General features: G+C 49.3%; 1 protein-coding gene across 1 annotated transcript in view; it reads left to right on the top strand.

The window, feature by feature from the left end:
- The first annotated feature begins 1,695 nt into the window (after positions 1 to 1,695).
- FHL3 (four and a half LIM domains 3) overlaps positions 1,696 to 16,397 on the top strand; it is a 42,272-nt gene continuing 27,570 nt past the window's right edge. Inside the window, exon 1 of the mRNA XM_054011630.1 lies at positions 1,696 to 1,796. The gene's annotated coding sequence lies outside the window, so the exon portion shown is untranslated. The remainder of the gene's footprint in view (positions 1,797 to 16,397) is intronic.

The following is a 16,397-nucleotide window of genomic DNA, read 5'->3' as shown; positions in this document are numbered from 1 at the left end:
CTGGATTTTAAAAGATTGAGAATAAATGAACTCATCGTTAAGGGAGTTTGAAGGACCCTAATGTAACCTGAATTCCTCCTATGATTTTAGGGAGAGCTGGTTTTGGCCTTTTGCTGAACTGAATTTCTTTGGAAGATAGTTGGAATATTTTTGTAACTGTTTACGTCCATGCTTTGCAAATAATGCAAGCTGAGCCTCTGCTATCACTCACTCGGGGCTATTTATGCAGTGTGGTAAGCCTATCTCCTTGGCTTGGAGCAGGGACTACTTTAGGGAAACATCATAAAAGGCTGTGAAGGAACACAATATTATTAGCACCACACAAACCATAGATGTGGGGGTCACAGTGAAATCAAAATGTAGCAGTTTGAGTGCTTCACAGGCAGTGGCAGTGCACGCTTCACACACACCGCTCTCTACCAGTCCATCTATCTCTAGCCTTTTACACGGTCACCCATTGCAATGGTATCTGAGGGGTTGCATCTAAACTCTGCTTAGAAGGCCCCCTCAAGCAATTAGAAAGGGCAAAGGCTGAATGGCCCATTCAGTATCACTAATGCGACTTCTCAGTGCAGGGGCATTCAGTTGTAAGGTGGATACCCACACACCAGGAAATGGCTGAGATGGAAACATCAATTTACTAGGCAGGAGGGGACACAGACTGAGCACAATCGGAGGGTAACAACCTTCACTCACTCCTGATCTTGGGCAGACTCAAACCCAGGGCCTAGAGGTGACATGAGATGCTCTTCATCTCATCCCCAGTCCCCTGCACCACCCAGGCCTGTCTGCTGGCCTCACGCTGACGCTGCCGGGGGGGCAAGCTTTGGGTCAGGGTGAGGCCGGGCACCTCAGCGACTGCTCTGCTGGCACCTCTTCAGTGGCCTTCCCCGAACGGCCAGTGGGCGCCCAAAGCCCTGGTTTGCAGAGACCGATCGCGGGATTTCAGGAGGGAGTCTCTAGGGTTAGGTGTATTTGTGCAAATTAATGCTCTTCCCCCAGGGCCCTTGCACGCCCAGCATCCCCCCTCCGGCCCTTCCCCCCAGTACCCTGCCTCCCCCCCCTTCCCCCAATGTCCTGTCTCCTGCCCCAGGATCCTGCCTCCCCCCACGCTTCTCCCAATGCCCTGCCTCCCACCCCCCCGTACCTTGCCTCCCCCCGGCCTTCACCCCAATGCCTCCCGCCCCCAGGACTCTGCCTCCCCCCGGCCTTCTCCCCAATGCCCTGCCTCCTGCCCCCCAGTACCCTGCCTCCCCCCGGCCTTCCCCCCAATGCCCTGCCTCCTTCCCCCCCAGGACCCTGCCTCCCCCCGGCCTTCCCCCCAATGCCCTGCTTCCTTCCCCCTGGCCTTCCCCCCAATGCCCTGCCTCTTGCCCCCCAATGCCCTGCCTCCCCCTGGCCTTCCCCCCAATGCCCTGCCTCCCACCCCCCAGTACCTTGCCTCCCCCCACCCTTCCCCCCAATGCCCTGCCTCCCGCCCCCCAGGACCCTACCTCCCCCCGGCCTTCCCCCCAATGCCCTGCTTCCTTCCCCCCGGCCTTCCCCCCAATGCCCTGCCTCCCCCCGGCCTTCCCCCCAATGCCTCCCGCCCCCCAGGACCCTGCCTCCCCCCGGCCTGCTCCGCCCAGCGGGCGGGGCAGGGCGGGTCCAGGGGCCGGGCTCCGGCTCCGGCTCCCCCCGGCGGGGCTGGGGCGGCTGCTTCCGCTGCCTGAGTCTGTCCAGCGCCGCGGCGGGTGAGGAGCAGCCAGCGAGCCCGGCTCGGCTCGGCCCGGAGCGGAGCGGAGCGTGCGGACCAGGTGGGAACGGGGGGCGCTTGGGGCGCCCTTGAGAAGGGGGGTTCCCATGGGGCGCTCGGGGGGGCTCCCGGAGTGCGGGAGGCAGAGGGGTCCCCGTGGGCTGTGGGTGTCTTTGGGGAGACCTCCCCACCCAGCTGCTGATCCCCTGCCCCCCTGCGGGGACCTGGCGGGCGGTGTCCCCCAGGCTCTAACTGCCCCTTCCAGCTCCCGTCCCCAGCCGCCTGGACCCTCTGTCCGGCCAGTACCGCCCTGTTCTGCTGGTGCCCCACACCTGTCCCCGGGCTGCGTCCGCCTGGGCAGGTCCAGGCACCTGGGAGCAGAGCTACTGTGATGTTCTAGTCCGGGCCTGGGCCGTGGTGGGCAGACTGGCACCCTCCTTACCCTGGGTCCTGGGGGCATGGGGAACACGTCTGCATCTCCAGGCACAGTTCCTTATCACCCAGTGGTGGCTTTGCCGTCTAGGGTGTAAACGACTTGGGGCAGAGTCTCTGTCTCCTTTACAGATCGTATTGTGCTGAGCACGCTATCGACTCACTAAAGACAGAGACAGCCCCTTCCTTGCAAAATACTTGGGCACAGGGCAGGACCCAGTAGCTGGTGGGCTGGTGCCCCCTCTTCCAGCTCTGTAAATTGGGGCATTGGCAACAAAAAATGTGAACTGTATCTAAGTACTGTACGTGCCTCCACAATGAGGCTGGTATGAGTTCTTTCTGACTTACAGAAATGCTGTGTCCTGGCTGTGAGCTGCCTCCTTGTTTTGGGACGCTGGGAACAGGGATTGTTATTTTTTTCTTTGTTCAGATTCCATCCTTTTAGTCTTAGCCTAATATAGTTCAAATTTCATGTAGATGATGGTATAGGTGGGGTGACCAGACAGCAAACGTGAAAAATTGGGTCAGGGTGTGGGGGGTAATAGGAGCCTATATAAGAAAAAGACCCAAAAATTGGGACTGTCCCTATAAAATCGGGACATCTGGTCACCCTATGAAGGTAGGACTTTGAAAAATATATTCACCAGTTGAAAGTAAGAAACTTTCCCTGTCCAGTATATGTCTGGGGTGAGGGGGGCTAAGCCATCAGCTTCTGCAGAATCTAAGATTTTATTTCATTAAAGAAGTTCCTTGCCCTTCTATGGTGAAGAAAACTCTGTAAATATGACTAGAGGCAGTATTGGCGTTCCTGAGTCTACAGACAGCTACAGTGCCACAGCTGCTGCTATCTTTGACTGAGCTTTGAGTGAAATTAACAAGACTTTAGGCAGGTTCTCTGCTGCTCTTCAGAACTGTGGTCAACAGTGAACTTGACAAGAATTTGTGGCAATTTAATTGGGAAAGCAGCAGAGGCACTGGGGAGGTGGATCACAAAAAACAGAGGCAGAGGGAGGGGTAGAATGTCAGAGCACCTCTTCTCCATTACCCAGCACCAGAGGTTAGCAGGGAAAGATGGGGACTTGATTTCAAATGTATCAAATCCCTTCCCCCCAATGCCCTGCCTCCTGCCCCCAGTACCTTACCTCCCCCCACCAATAGCCAAACCCTGATATGAAAGCACCTTTCTGGGAATCTCTGCACCCTTTTCTTTCCCAGCAGTTGGTAAAGGGGACTTGGCTGGTGGAGTTACTCTCCCCAGCAAGTAGCTCATGAACGTTGATGGTGCTCACCTCTTCCCTCTGTTTTCATATAACTTCTGGTTAGTAAGTGTCTACTTAAAAACTTCAAGCTCTGTGTTTGCAGCATATTTCACAAGAGAGCTCAGGTGGTAATTTTAACCGTTTCCAATTTTCATGCACATCAACATTGGAGAAGAGAGTGTATGTTTATTTCCTGTTACACACATTTCTAATGCAACTGACTCTGGTTTTGCTTTTTCAACGGCTTTCACTTCATTTTAAAGTTTTGATTTTTATTCTTTCACATTTTTGCAAAACCAGTGACTACCTGTGACACTCTCCTTCCTTGGAGCTTGAATGAACTCTGGAAAATATAACCAGGGATGAATTTGGCCTCAAATGTCTAATTCTTTAATTACAATCTGTGTTTCTATCCCAGGGTAAGTTCTCAGTTAATTATTCACTTTTTATGAATTGTGACTTTGGCATTGCCCAGCCCTAGCAGGGAAAATTTGGAAAGGAAAATCTTTTTAAGGTGAGTTCTCAGTGTAATTTTCTTAAAGAGAAAGTGGGAATTAAGGGCCAAGGGGATGACTATGCTTTAATTTTGTAATAAAAGGAAGATGATTACACTGGAAATCTGGATTTATTTTTTGGAATGTTCCATAAGCTTTGTGGCATTTTCTGAAAGGAATATGAGAAAAGAAAGTATCCTTACACAGTTTCTCCCGAGAGTGCATATGCCTGCTCTAGTGGAATTGTGATTGTTAAAGTCCTGAGCCTTAAACTTCATCCTTAATGAAGAAGTCCGGAAACCAAACAACAGAGACAGAAGCTAAACCTAAATCAAATGCTTAAACGGAGTTGCTCTGAGAAGGTGTTAGTAGTGGGGGGGCATTTTGCACACATCCAGACGGCACAGTGAAATCAAGAGGCTTTGGCCTTCCTATGACTGGTTAATTTGAGCCATCAGTTATTTGGTTTTCTAAAATTCACCTTGCTGTTTCTTTTAAAATAAGACAACAGAGAGTTTGCTGCTATAAGCAACAGATCAGTATCTATTCAAAACGTTTTTATTAAAAACCACTTAACCTCACCTACTGCTGTATTCTTAGCTCTTCAGGGAATGCTTTTGACTTGGGTATGTCACCCCTTTTTCAGCTGGGAAGTGTTTCATACTGGCTTTGAAATTACACATGTTACGATCCCTCTTCCAAGGGGAGTGGCGGAAATCCCATTACCAGAGACATTTTAAAACCAGCCTGGACAAAGCAGCAGACAGCACGTTGTGAGGAACAGGCCTGCCCTGACCCGAGGCTGGACTAGATGTGACGTGATGTTTTCCCAGCTCTGACTTGTAGCTTCTACACTGAGCTCTGGTTGTTTAGGTTTTTATTTGCTCTGTTTATCATTTTAATGCTTTTAAAACTGTAAGCCAAAGCTGCCAAATTAAAAAAAATTCAACTATCCCCAACTGTTCATTTTTGGAAAAGCATTTGATTGACTATTGCATGAGGAGTCTTTAATGCTAAAAACCTGCCTTCTACATGAAAAGCTAAGTGATATGTTGAACTCACAGCCCTTCCGTGACTTGCTTTATCAAGGGACATTATAGCTTCTTGGTGGACCAGTGCAGCAGGCACATGACAGGAAAGAGGGAGTTTGCCATTTTTTGCCATCCTGTTCTTCATCTGTGCAATTTCCTCCGCTTTGGGATGGGGACCACGTGGTTGCCTGCTCCTTGCTCACGCTGGCTGGTTGCTTCCACAGAGCTCCCGACAGTGCTAGCTGCTAGCATTGGTTTAACTTTTTCTTGTATAGGAATCACATGGACAAAAAAAGTCCCCTAGAATTGCAGGAGTGGTGGAAGGAGGCTTCGATGAGCATTAGTGACTCTTTGAAACTTGCGCTGCCTGAGGATGCAGGGGGATTTGGGTTTTGGTCCACTCAGAGCGTAGGACTGCAGAGAATACAATTAATAGCTCTTCTGTGTGCAGAAGTGGCTGCTGGAGCTTTGGGAGCACAAGGCAAAAAGCACAAACGGGTGGGATGGACTCTGCTCCCCTGGGTGGGTAATGCTGGGACCATGCTATAAAGACTGACTGGAGCTGGTGGGGCCTTAAGCTCCTTGCAGTGAGCATCCTGCTCTCAGTTGCTGGACCATCACATTCTCTCCAGCTTGAATGTTTCTAAGGCACCTGTCACCAAGGTATCTTGGTGGCACTGGATGTTGTATCTATGTCACCCCAGGAGCTTAGTGCTGACTGGTCGGCTAACGGTCAGGCCAGTTCCCTGACTGTCGGCAGGATGCTAGGTCACCAGCCTTCCCTCCACTAGACTGGTGATTGGCCCCCTGCAAGGTTTGCAGCCGTCTGCAGCATGCCTGGTGTCAGAGCTCTGCTTCCTGTTTACACTGCGTCCATTTCAGAAGAGACATTGGGGTAGCCCCGCTGGCAGAGCATGCAGCAGGCAGCTGGAGTGGCTCAGTTCTCTGGAGTCATCACAGGCAGCTGTCTTCTTCCCAGTCTGCATTGTTGTAGTTTCTCTCCTCTTGCCTTGATGTTGACTCGGAACGTTCGCCTTGTGCAGCTCTAGTGTGTTCACTGATGATAGAGTTCATTTCAGAAGGGGTTTCGACATTTACAAGGTCAATAAGAAAAACATCCACCGTTACTCAGATAACCACTCGTAAGGGCTATAAATCTGCCAGCTTCAATGCACAAGCCAACTCCAAATTGCTGGGGTCAAGAAGAAACTTCCCTACAGAGAAGTTACTGCTGAAGTGGCCACTGCAGGGTTCCTTGCACCTTCCTCAGAAGCATTTCATACTGGTCAAAATAAGACAGGCCTCTCTGCCCACCTGGCTTGCCCGATAAGGCACTTCCTTCAGCATATTCCTAATTCCAGTTACAGCCACACCATTGTATGGCCTTCCTCTTCCTGCATGCCTAAGAGGGAAAACTAATAAAGTGATTCCTCAGGGCTCAAACTAACTCTTCTTCTAGGGAAGATGCATTTGTGGCAGCCACAGCAGTGGTGTGGAAAATGTTTGTGGGGCCAGCTGAGTTGTTTCTGTTCGTGCTCATGGGATTCCTGCTGTACTTGGCTTGCACAAAGCCATGCTTGCAGGGCCCTTGTCGCCCCAGCAGCTTTGGGCAGGAGGACTGCAAGCCTGTGAATTGTTTGGCCTCTGCCTGGCCTTCCATGTCAAGGATTCCTCAGACAAAGGGGTTATTTACAGACAACTGGGGACTGACTAATGGCTTTGAATAGATGCCAGCCTTCTGCTGGAGACGCCTGATTCGGCAGCTGTCCTAGTGACTCTTGTCGATTGCTCCAGTAAGGAAGCCATCAATCCTTCACTGGGATTGGGCTACTTTGGCATGTCTGCCATTCTGAACTTGCCAGAGCGCGTCTCCCTCCCCCCCCCCCCCCATAGAGTGCCAGCTTGGGTTGGAAAGAGGGATGTGCTGGTGACAGTCACTGTTCCCTTTGCTGACTGGAATGTCTCCCTTTTGTTTCCTGTCTTTAGCTAATTCTGCCTATGTGAGACACTGCAGTGAAACTGAACATGTTTTATCCCAGCAACATCCATCAAAAAAACTTTAAACAAGAAACTTCACCTTGGTTTTCTCGAATTTTGGAAAACATCTAAAAGGGGTTATCTGGGGTGGCGCAGCGAGAAAGGAGAGGTCCACGGAGTCAAGAGTCTTACTGGGGTGAAAGGAACAGAGAAATCTATAGCAGCAGTCCTGAACTGTAGCTGGGAAGGGGGCAGAGCTCTGGGAAGGGGAAATGCCACTTGCTGCAGTGGCAATTAGAGAAACTAGTACCCAGGTTTGTGGCAGTTTGGAATTACTTTTAAAGTCCATTTATTCAGTGTCAGAGTCCCTTCCTTAAAAACCAGAATCTTTTAAGTATGAGTGTTGAGACTTTGGAAGCTGACTAGGAAGTCTGGCCACATGAGCCCTATTAATTTTGGTAGGGGTTGCATGGCTAAAACCCTTAGCTGATGTTGAAAATCTTTCCCCACTGAATATTCTTAGTGAAGTAGCCATAATGCTGCATTGGAGCTGCTGCCACAATCTCAGTGCTCAGATACTGCAGGGTTAGGACCCCAGATAGTCACCCGAAGGCCATTTGCCTCCGTGACACACAGCTGCTAGACTTTACCATCCCAAGCAAGCTGTGTCTTGGCTACAGTTCCATGGAGAAATGCTCCACATTGGGAAGATGTACTTGCTGTGGGCAGGTCCTGGTTCTTTGTTCCTTCTTCCCCTTCTGACTTCTGTTGACTTTGTAAGGTGTAAAATACAGTCGTCAGCAGTTTACAAGGAGGGAGAGAACAAGGTTTCCTGTTGAGAAAAATGTCAAGGGTCGGGTTGTGAAAGGAAAGGGGGAACTGAAGAATGTCACGTCTCCCACCTTCCTGTATCTCATCCTAAAGGAATCGCCTCTGCTCGTGACTCACCACGTCGCTGGTGTCTGCTAATTTGGAAGGCAATTTAATTGATTATATTTTCCTTTATTTAGGCAGGAGCCCACTGAGATGGCATCCCAGGGAAGGCTGTCAAAGGGCAACTGTTAGTAGCAGTTCCTGAGTTACACTTCATGCCATTTAAAATCAAACCAAGTTACTTTTAAAATGCTGCATTAAAACTGGATCTAAGTAGCATTAGTTTAAATGCATTAATATAGCCTCTTAGCCATATAATCCAAATAGCAGTGAAACAAAGGAGCTGGAGTCCCTGCTTTTGTTCTTGGTGCAATCTCACTGTAAGCCTTTAGTTGGTCCTGTGCTCATGTTACCATTATGTTCCTGGAGATTTAAAGCTAACTCATACTATTCTAAGCTAGCTGTATATATAGCACCCTGTATCTTTTCCCCTTGTGGGAATTGGCTGCATCGTCCTCTGATAGTGTTCTGAGCTTCTCGGGTATAAAACCAAAGATTTCTTCTTAAATCAGTGCCTTGAATAAACACCCATAAACCCCAGACCCTTTTGTTTTCATCAGAAAGCTGACTTGTGTCATGGCGGAAGAAAACTTTATGTAAGTGTTCATGCCCAAGCTGCCCAATGCCAGTTCTATTCAAGAATCCAGATCAACTTTTAGGTCCAAAGCTGGGGGCCAGAACCAAGAACAAAATCTGAACTGTTTCAAACTCCCTAACATAGCTTTGAATGTCTAAGCAGCAAGCAGGGCCGACCCGGAGCTGTTAGCAGCACCAACAATCCATAAATCCAGCCAGCGGAGACACGTATACAGGTGACTGGACAGCTGGAGTTGTTCTCTCCACACATGAGGGGGGAAGGGAACTCTGAATAACACAAGGAAATGCCTAGTGTTGGAGCTGCTGTAGCCTGGCTTCCCTAGTGTTTCCTTTGCCACATGTTACACTTGACCCTGGCAGGACCAGCCACCAATAGGAGTCAAGTAATTGTCTCCAGTGACAGATTAAACTTCATTGCCATTGTTAAGGGTCCAAGATTTTCCTTTTTTTCTCGGGTTAAACAACTGCTTGGATGTGCAGCCAAAGCAAACATGAGCTAATAAAGATGTGGCACTAACCGATGATAAACGGCTCGTAAGGGCTGACCACTCCCATTACAGAACAGAGATGGGGACTTTTGCTACGAGGAGATGAGTAGAAGAAAGGAGGGATGTATGGGGATAGCCTTCCATCTGTTGCTATTAGTGGGAGTTGTAGGTGTGCATTAAGGGGAGAAGTGATCTCTAAGGTAACCTCAGAGTCTGTTGCTTTCATTGCATGATGCCATGCTGAGAGCTGCGTTCAAGTCCTGAGCTTGTACTCCCATTCCTGGGGTTGGGAAGGCTGCCGAAGCAGCATGCTTGCTCTGGAGTATATCGTGACCCTCTCAGATGGGTCCCTTGCTTGCTAAAAGGAAATGCTTTTTCACACAATACAGAGTTTGCCCACAGAATGTATTGACGCAAGGTATCATTGAAACGAAGAGGTTAGCAGGATTCAGAATGAAATTAGGCACTTACACATGTAACATAAATACGTAGGATTGTAATAAATTAGAGAAAACACAAGAGTTTTGGAAGGGACGTTAAACTTTTCTTCTTCAGGGCATGAGCCAACCTCTAACTATTGGGGATTAGGAGGAAAACTTTCCTTGGCGGTGGGTTATTCCATATCTCCCTGCTGCAGGCTTTCTTGTTCCTTCCTCTGATGCTGCTGGTAGTGGCCACTCTCAGTGACCGGATACTGGACTACATGGACCACTGGTGTGAGCCAACGTGGAGATTCTTGGGTTTCTTGTGCTACTTACAGCCAGTGTAAAAGGAATCTGTACTGTAGGGTCTTGGAGGTAATGAAGTGAGCATCTAGGTAGACTGTACAGTGTTTGGGTATCTGTCCATCTCTGGTGCTTTGTATATACCTCAAGACAGCTGAACTGTACAGGCCCTTTTACGTTGGACTCCTTTGCATTCCTGCTTCTGTGGGTTGTGCTGGCAGGGCCCAGGTGCCCCCTTTGTGATACCAATTTTGAACATTCTGCCGTTCTCCAATAGACAAGGCTGTAGGACAAGCAGCAGATGAAAAGCAGCTGAGAAAAGTGATGTAACTTTAGAGGATTCAAAGGCTCTGAGTAGTAATTACTGTTAATTATGCAGATACCTTCAGGACTGGGAACACTGTTCACACTTTTATCTCAAGCCAGCCAGGACTCATGCTGACAGCGCACCTGGAAATGAGGTAATTGAATACTCTGCCCACACTTCAGATTTTGCTGGATTTGGGCACAGACGTAGCATCTGTGTTCCTGGGCTACGTTTGTTCCTCTGCAGCCAGAAAGTCTTACCACTGAAATGAGACAAGACAGAACACTTCTCTTCTCAGCTTGAGTAAGAGACTCTGGAGCTGCTGTGGTGTGGCTTTCCTCAGAAATTTCCTTTGCAGATGAGGAGGTTTTGCTGCCATTTGAAATACGGTTAGGAGATGTTTCCAGAGCTGTTCAGATCTGCTATTTATTTGGGTTGCTAGGGATGATGGTAACGTGGATTGGAGGGGAACGTGTGTGGGATTGCAGCAGTTAGAGCTGGAAAAGGCTCATTAGGTAACATCCAGCCCATCCCTTACAATTGACTTTAGTGCTTTGCACTTGACTGCTCTTGGGCTGTTGCTGTTTTGACGTGATTTCCATGGCGTGCAAGCTAACAAGGAGTGTGTGGAGGGGGGTGGATACGGCACAGCTATTGGGATCACATTTGGTGGGTGGTGAAGGCTGTTCAATCCAATGCATGATCCTGGATGTTGGCTCTCCTCCAAGCTGGGGAGTCCCCTGAGACTCCCCCATGCACTAGCTCTCCTCCGGCAGCCTGGCTGGAGCAGACCGAAACTGACGCTCGTTCTTGTCTGCGTTTTGTGCACCCCTGCATGTAAGGCCAATTGGGCTGGTTCTGGTGAAGGCTCACCAGTGAAAGCTTTCAGCCTCACACCACCCTCTTTCCACACCCACCCTGACTTCTCTCTGAAATGTGGAGGTTGGGAGAAGTCCCCTTCGTATCCACATCCACACCCTGGGGAAAATGCTAATCAAAGCTGTGCTCCTGACAACTTCCATTTTGGCTGACACAGGTCCCCAAGAGCCTTGCCTCTGTGGAGATTGCCCACTGGTGGGAGTGCAAGCATAGGTGGCGCACACAGGTCTACATAGATGTGCTCTGAGCAGGGTGTAGCTGCAACAGAGGCCGTGCGTGTCACCGGGCCCAGGTGTTGCAGGTCGAATCAGCAGGGCGGTGAAAGTAGCACCACCAGCCCTTCCATGTTAGGACTGTATCTGGCTGTCAGCGGTAGTGGGGAATGTTCTAAAACTGTCCTAGTGTAGGCAGGGGCCAACAGTGCTGAATTCCCCTTCCCAGAAGCAGCAGCATGTGCTTACACACTGCTCTCTGGAGAGTTGTAGGGCTGAAATCAATGATTCAGATGCAATAGAAAACACTTGGGTTTGCCTTAACTGAGGAAGCAGTTTGTCAGCATTTAGCCTCGAGGTCCCCTGTCCCAGAAGATTTCCCAGCAAGGCTCCTCTTGGATCTGTGCTGTTGGGGATGTTGTGGCGTATCATTGGCCTTTTTGTTTTTCCTGAAGCTTCGTTCTCACACCATTGTTTAGTTTCTCGAAGATGCTTTCGCTAGCTCTTCCAGACTGTCACGTGGGAATTGCTTACTAGCAGGGATTTTTTGCTTTGACCCAAAGCTGCACACTGCTCCCTTCTGTACCACTGCCAACAGCATTTCCAGTCTCTTCTGAGCATATGTTTTGCAATAATACACAAACTCCTTGGCTCCCGAGAACTGCCTTACGGAAAGATGAATATCTCTTAACAAAGGAATTAAGATACTAAGAGTGAAAGCAAAGGCAATATCTTAGAGCCTGGAGGACTGTCCTGACCTTTCCCAAAGGCCGTTCAGACACTGGTGTCTGGCTAGCAGATGGAAGATGTTTGAGTCGACTTTAGTCAGCTTGGGAAGTCCTCTGTCTGGTGACTGGGCTTGCTATGAACGTGCTTTGCACATTACTGCCACTTGGTTTATGTCTTCCTGATCTGCAGCAGCCTCATCAGGGAGCCCCTCCTCGCTGAGATTGCCTGTGCTGGAAGTCTCCCTACTCTGCCCTCATGTCTGGGTTAGTTCACTTCTAGCAGTAGCCATGTGGGTTTTTGAGCATTGACAGCAACGTTTCTCGTAGGAAGGGTACTGGTCTCACGGATGGCTTCATCACTTCTTTTTGTCTATGACTGGAAAAGGAAGAGATTCCACTTGCATCAGGGTTCAGCAGTGACCCCTGGAATGGTCCCTTGCCTGTTACCAGCTGTGGAGGACATCAACATTAGTGCTTTCAGAACTATAGGAGAAAAATGCTCCAGGAAAGCACAGCCCTTCACAAAGGCAATTTAAGAATTATTATCCCTGCTTTTCAATGAGGAAACTGAGGTACAGAGATTGGAAGGGATTTGCCCAAGATTATGCAGCAAATTGGTGACAGAGCTGGGAATATAATCCAGATCTTCTGACCCTCAATCTGTTATGTCAGTAGATCTCTGCCTTTTCGAGATTGGAACTCGCCTCCAACCTAGCAACATGGCACGATCAGAGTCGTTGTGAGTGCCATACTGAGAACCTCTGCATTAGGTCATAGCTGCCTGTGCCTGGTGGAGATTTGGTTTTTTTCTGTAGGGACAGAAAATGAATGATTAGCAAATTGACTTCACTGCTCCTGGAGTGAAATGTCTTCCCCAGCTCCTGATTATTGGAAGAGTATTGCCCCAGTAGGGTTGTAGATGAATCAAGAGACGCTGATATAGTTCCCAATTGCTGCTGCTTTGTTCTGTTTATCCATAGTTTGAGTTCCTCCAGTTGAGTGCTTCCCTGCGTCTAGTTAATAGTCCAAGTAATTCTTTGGTTAAAATGCTTTTCCATAGTTGAGCTGCTGGCTGCAAGGCTCCGTGGTGGGGGAGCAGATAAGTGTAGTGTAGACATTATAGTGCTTATTGGAGAAAACCATATGCACTTGAGTTTCCTTCTTGTATGTGAGAGTATGGGGTATTGTGGTGACCCTTGATTTGGGGGCAGCAATTTCACTTAATGTCGTGCTGAATGGCTCTGGCACCGTTTTTGGTTAGAAATATTTGCTGTTGTCCCCGTAGATGCAGAAACCTCATGTACTAGACTGAAAATATTGCCACTAAAATCAGAGGCGACACATAACTTTTGATAGTGCAGGGGCACAATTTAAAGGTTCTGGGGGGCACGTGCCACCTCTGGGCCCTAACACACCCCTCCTGCATCTCCCACGTCCGCTCCAAGCCAGCACCACCTTGCCCCCATTGTATCTACACCGCTCTCTATTGGCATAGGAATTAACCTACGGGGATAGATGCAGCAGCCTCTTCCCATCAGTGTTCTCTTTTCCAGGCTATGTCCCATGAGTTGAATTACTCCAATAAGTCCCCTGGAGCAATGGGAAAACTGCTTTTCAGAAAGGTATATTTCAGAGACTACATTGTAAAGCAGTTGATATATATCAAGATGTGGGTGGGGATTGGATGCAAGGGCCAGGTTTTGTCAACCTGCCTTTTCTTTCAGGGGCAGTAGCTCCCTTAGAACAAAGCTTAAGCACAACACCTTTCCTTTGCCCTTCTCATGTCAGTACCCCGAGCAGCCAGAGGAGAAATCCCCAGTCTCTGGTGTTACTAACTGAAGACCATCCAGCTGGTTTGCTTACTTGTGTTTGTGTTGCAATATCATCTCTTGAGTCGTGCAAGCTAACGGAACTTGTGATGTGGCAGGTAAAGTCTGACCTCATGGCAAGAGGAGACTTGGACTCACCCAGGCATTTGATTAAATGAACTTTGAACATAATGTTTTAGGCCAGAGAATTTCAGACTCCTCTGAGTGTGCCCTACAGCCTGAGACTAGGGAGAGCCTCACGCTTCCCAGAGAAATGAACAGCGACTGCTTTCCCCTTGTTGAAACTCCTGGGAGCCTCTTCCAGGCACCTGGGTCTAGATTAGGCAAAATGTGCAGTGATAGTTCAGAATGAGTATTTGTTTGGGCCTGGGGACCCTGTGTAATAATCTGAACAGTTGCTGCTGAGGATGTAGCCAGTAGCGGCGCCAGGGTTTTTGCCGCCCTAGGCGGCAGCGTTCCTCCTCTGAGCATTCGGTGGCGGGGGTCCTTCCACTCCGTGTCTTCGGGGCACTCCGGCGGCAGGTCCCGGAGCAAGTGAAATGCCGCCCCCCAAATCCTGCCGCCCTAGGCAACCGCCTAGGGTCGCCTAGTGGAAGCGCCGGCCCTGGATGTAGCTGGGGGAGCGTAATGTCCATGAGATGATCCCCATGAAAATGGGGACAGAAGCACCGCTGAACTGAACAATCTAGCTCTTTGGAATTACGTTGGTTAGCACGTGGCCCAGGGCACCGCAAGCTAAGCAGTGCAGATCACCTGAGCTGCAGTTCCCTCCAAGTTCCCAGTTACTGTTGAAGCTCTGGAGAAGACCGAAGCTCCCTCTGAGTTTGACACCCTTAGGATAAAGGGCAGCTCTGAAGAGCAGAGAGCTTCATAGGTTGCTCCCTGGCTCCTGCCTGTGATTCTTGCTTCCCCTCCCCACATGAGTGTTTTCTGCATTACAGCCCAAAGGAATGTGATTTGGGATCGAGATACAAATAGTCTCATTGCTTCTGTTTGTGTGGAACTTCCTTCGCTTCCACAAAGACCTGGACTGGGAACTAGGCCTCAGTTTGTTTATCTGAACTCTCCTGTTAGTCTGTCTGGAAGGTCAGTAAAGAAGGGTGCCTTGGAGCAGGGGGAAATCGAGCTAGAGCTGTCCGTCCCTGAGATGTTCACCCTTTGTGTGCAGGGCTTTCTGGCCACATGTGGTCCCAGTGTATGCTGCCTCATTTCTACACATCCTCCAACTTCTGCAACAAAGGAGGCTGGGGTTGTACAGACAACAGCTTAATTCACTGCACAGCCCTAAGTTGTTCCCTGAGGACAGTCTGCCTGACTGTATGGAATAAGGTAAGGGTCCCATGTTAACAGTAGCCTGTGATCATGTAATTAAAGATTGCCTCATAATGTAAATCAACAAAAGGGCCAAATCAAGTGCATGGGCAACCGTATTTCAAGCATTTCTGAACTTTTCAGTGCTTTGCAACCTTAAGGTTCTTTTAATGTGGGAAATTACATCCAATAAAACCAAACTTTTAAAAAACTTAAAAGTTGAAAAAACAAAAATTCCATCATGTGGAACCTTATTGGCGCGTCTCCCCTTTGCCCCCCTGGAGTCATTAACAAGGTTGGTATCTTTAGATCCACAGCACACTTCTCTGTCACTTGAGCTAATGGACTAACTGGTAACAGTAGAAAGTTGTTATCCTCGATGTGGGCCTGCCATTCAAGAGGGCTGGTGACAAATGCTTTGCCAGTGCGTTTCGCGGCTATTTACTACTCAGCAAAGGAATGTTGAGGCTCGGGAATTCTGGACAGGTTTTATACGACTGTGATGAGTGCAGTATCTGAACACTTTCCTGAAGTGCATTAAGCAACGTGGCTAACATCTGTCCCATGTCTGTTCTCTCATCCCCTCCCCGGGGGGAGAAGTGTGTGCAGTGCAATGCTCTGTTTTGGATATGTACACACAGACATTGCTCTATGTTTGTAAGAGAAGTCCAGGCCAAAGAAATTCGCCCTGCACTGGGAGTGGAAGGTGGTGAGGTTTGTGATGGTCCTTAGCCCCTAGGGAAGTTCATAGCGCAGTCTCAGACTGGCCCCTGGAATGATCTGTCTCCTGCAGAGACCCGCTTGTTGTAGAAAGTTCCATTGTGCCAGAGGAGCAAAGTTGTTGACCGTCATCTTCATTCAGGAGGAATAATAGGCTCAGTTCCAGGTGCTGTAGGGTAGTGTTCTCTAGGTGTTACAGACCCACCTGCTCCTCTTCTCCTCCTAACCTCTCTACCTCCCCAAGCACTCTTCCCCCTCCAGCTCCTGCCTCTGTCCCCCCTAGCCCTACATCTCTTCCCTCACTTGCGCTGCTCCTCACCCACCCCTCTGCTTTTCAGCTGGGATGCTTCCTGTGTCTCCAAGCTGCCTGTGCACGAGTGGTGGGTACTCATAGGCCCCTGGGTGCTGGGAGCAGCAATTGCAGAGAAAGCCCAGCTCAGCTCCAGCAACCCAGATGGAGCATGCTCAGTCGCCCTGGAGATGGCGCATATGCCATATGATTGACAAGTAGGAGCTGTGAGGGGCCGGAGTGTGCTCAGTGTAGACAGAATCTGCAAGCTGCAGGTTTTTTCCCCAGAGGCTTGTAACTTGGGACAGCAGAAGCCATATCCCTGACACCAGGGCAACTCCCTCCGCCCCAGGCAAATTTCAAATCCTTGCTCCAAAACATGGGGGTGCCAGAGCTTCACAACAAAACTGTTGCAAGAATTTTTTAACCTGGGCAAATTAGTGTAACATAA

Source organism: Malaclemys terrapin, chromosome 22 (genome assembly GCF_027887155.1).
Source record: "Malaclemys terrapin pileata isolate rMalTer1 chromosome 22, rMalTer1.hap1, whole genome shotgun sequence".
Taxonomy (NCBI): Eukaryota; Metazoa; Chordata; order Testudines; family Emydidae; genus Malaclemys; species Malaclemys terrapin.
The sequence above is the reverse complement of the archived record's forward strand: the minus strand, read 5'-3'. Positions and strand labels throughout refer to the sequence as shown.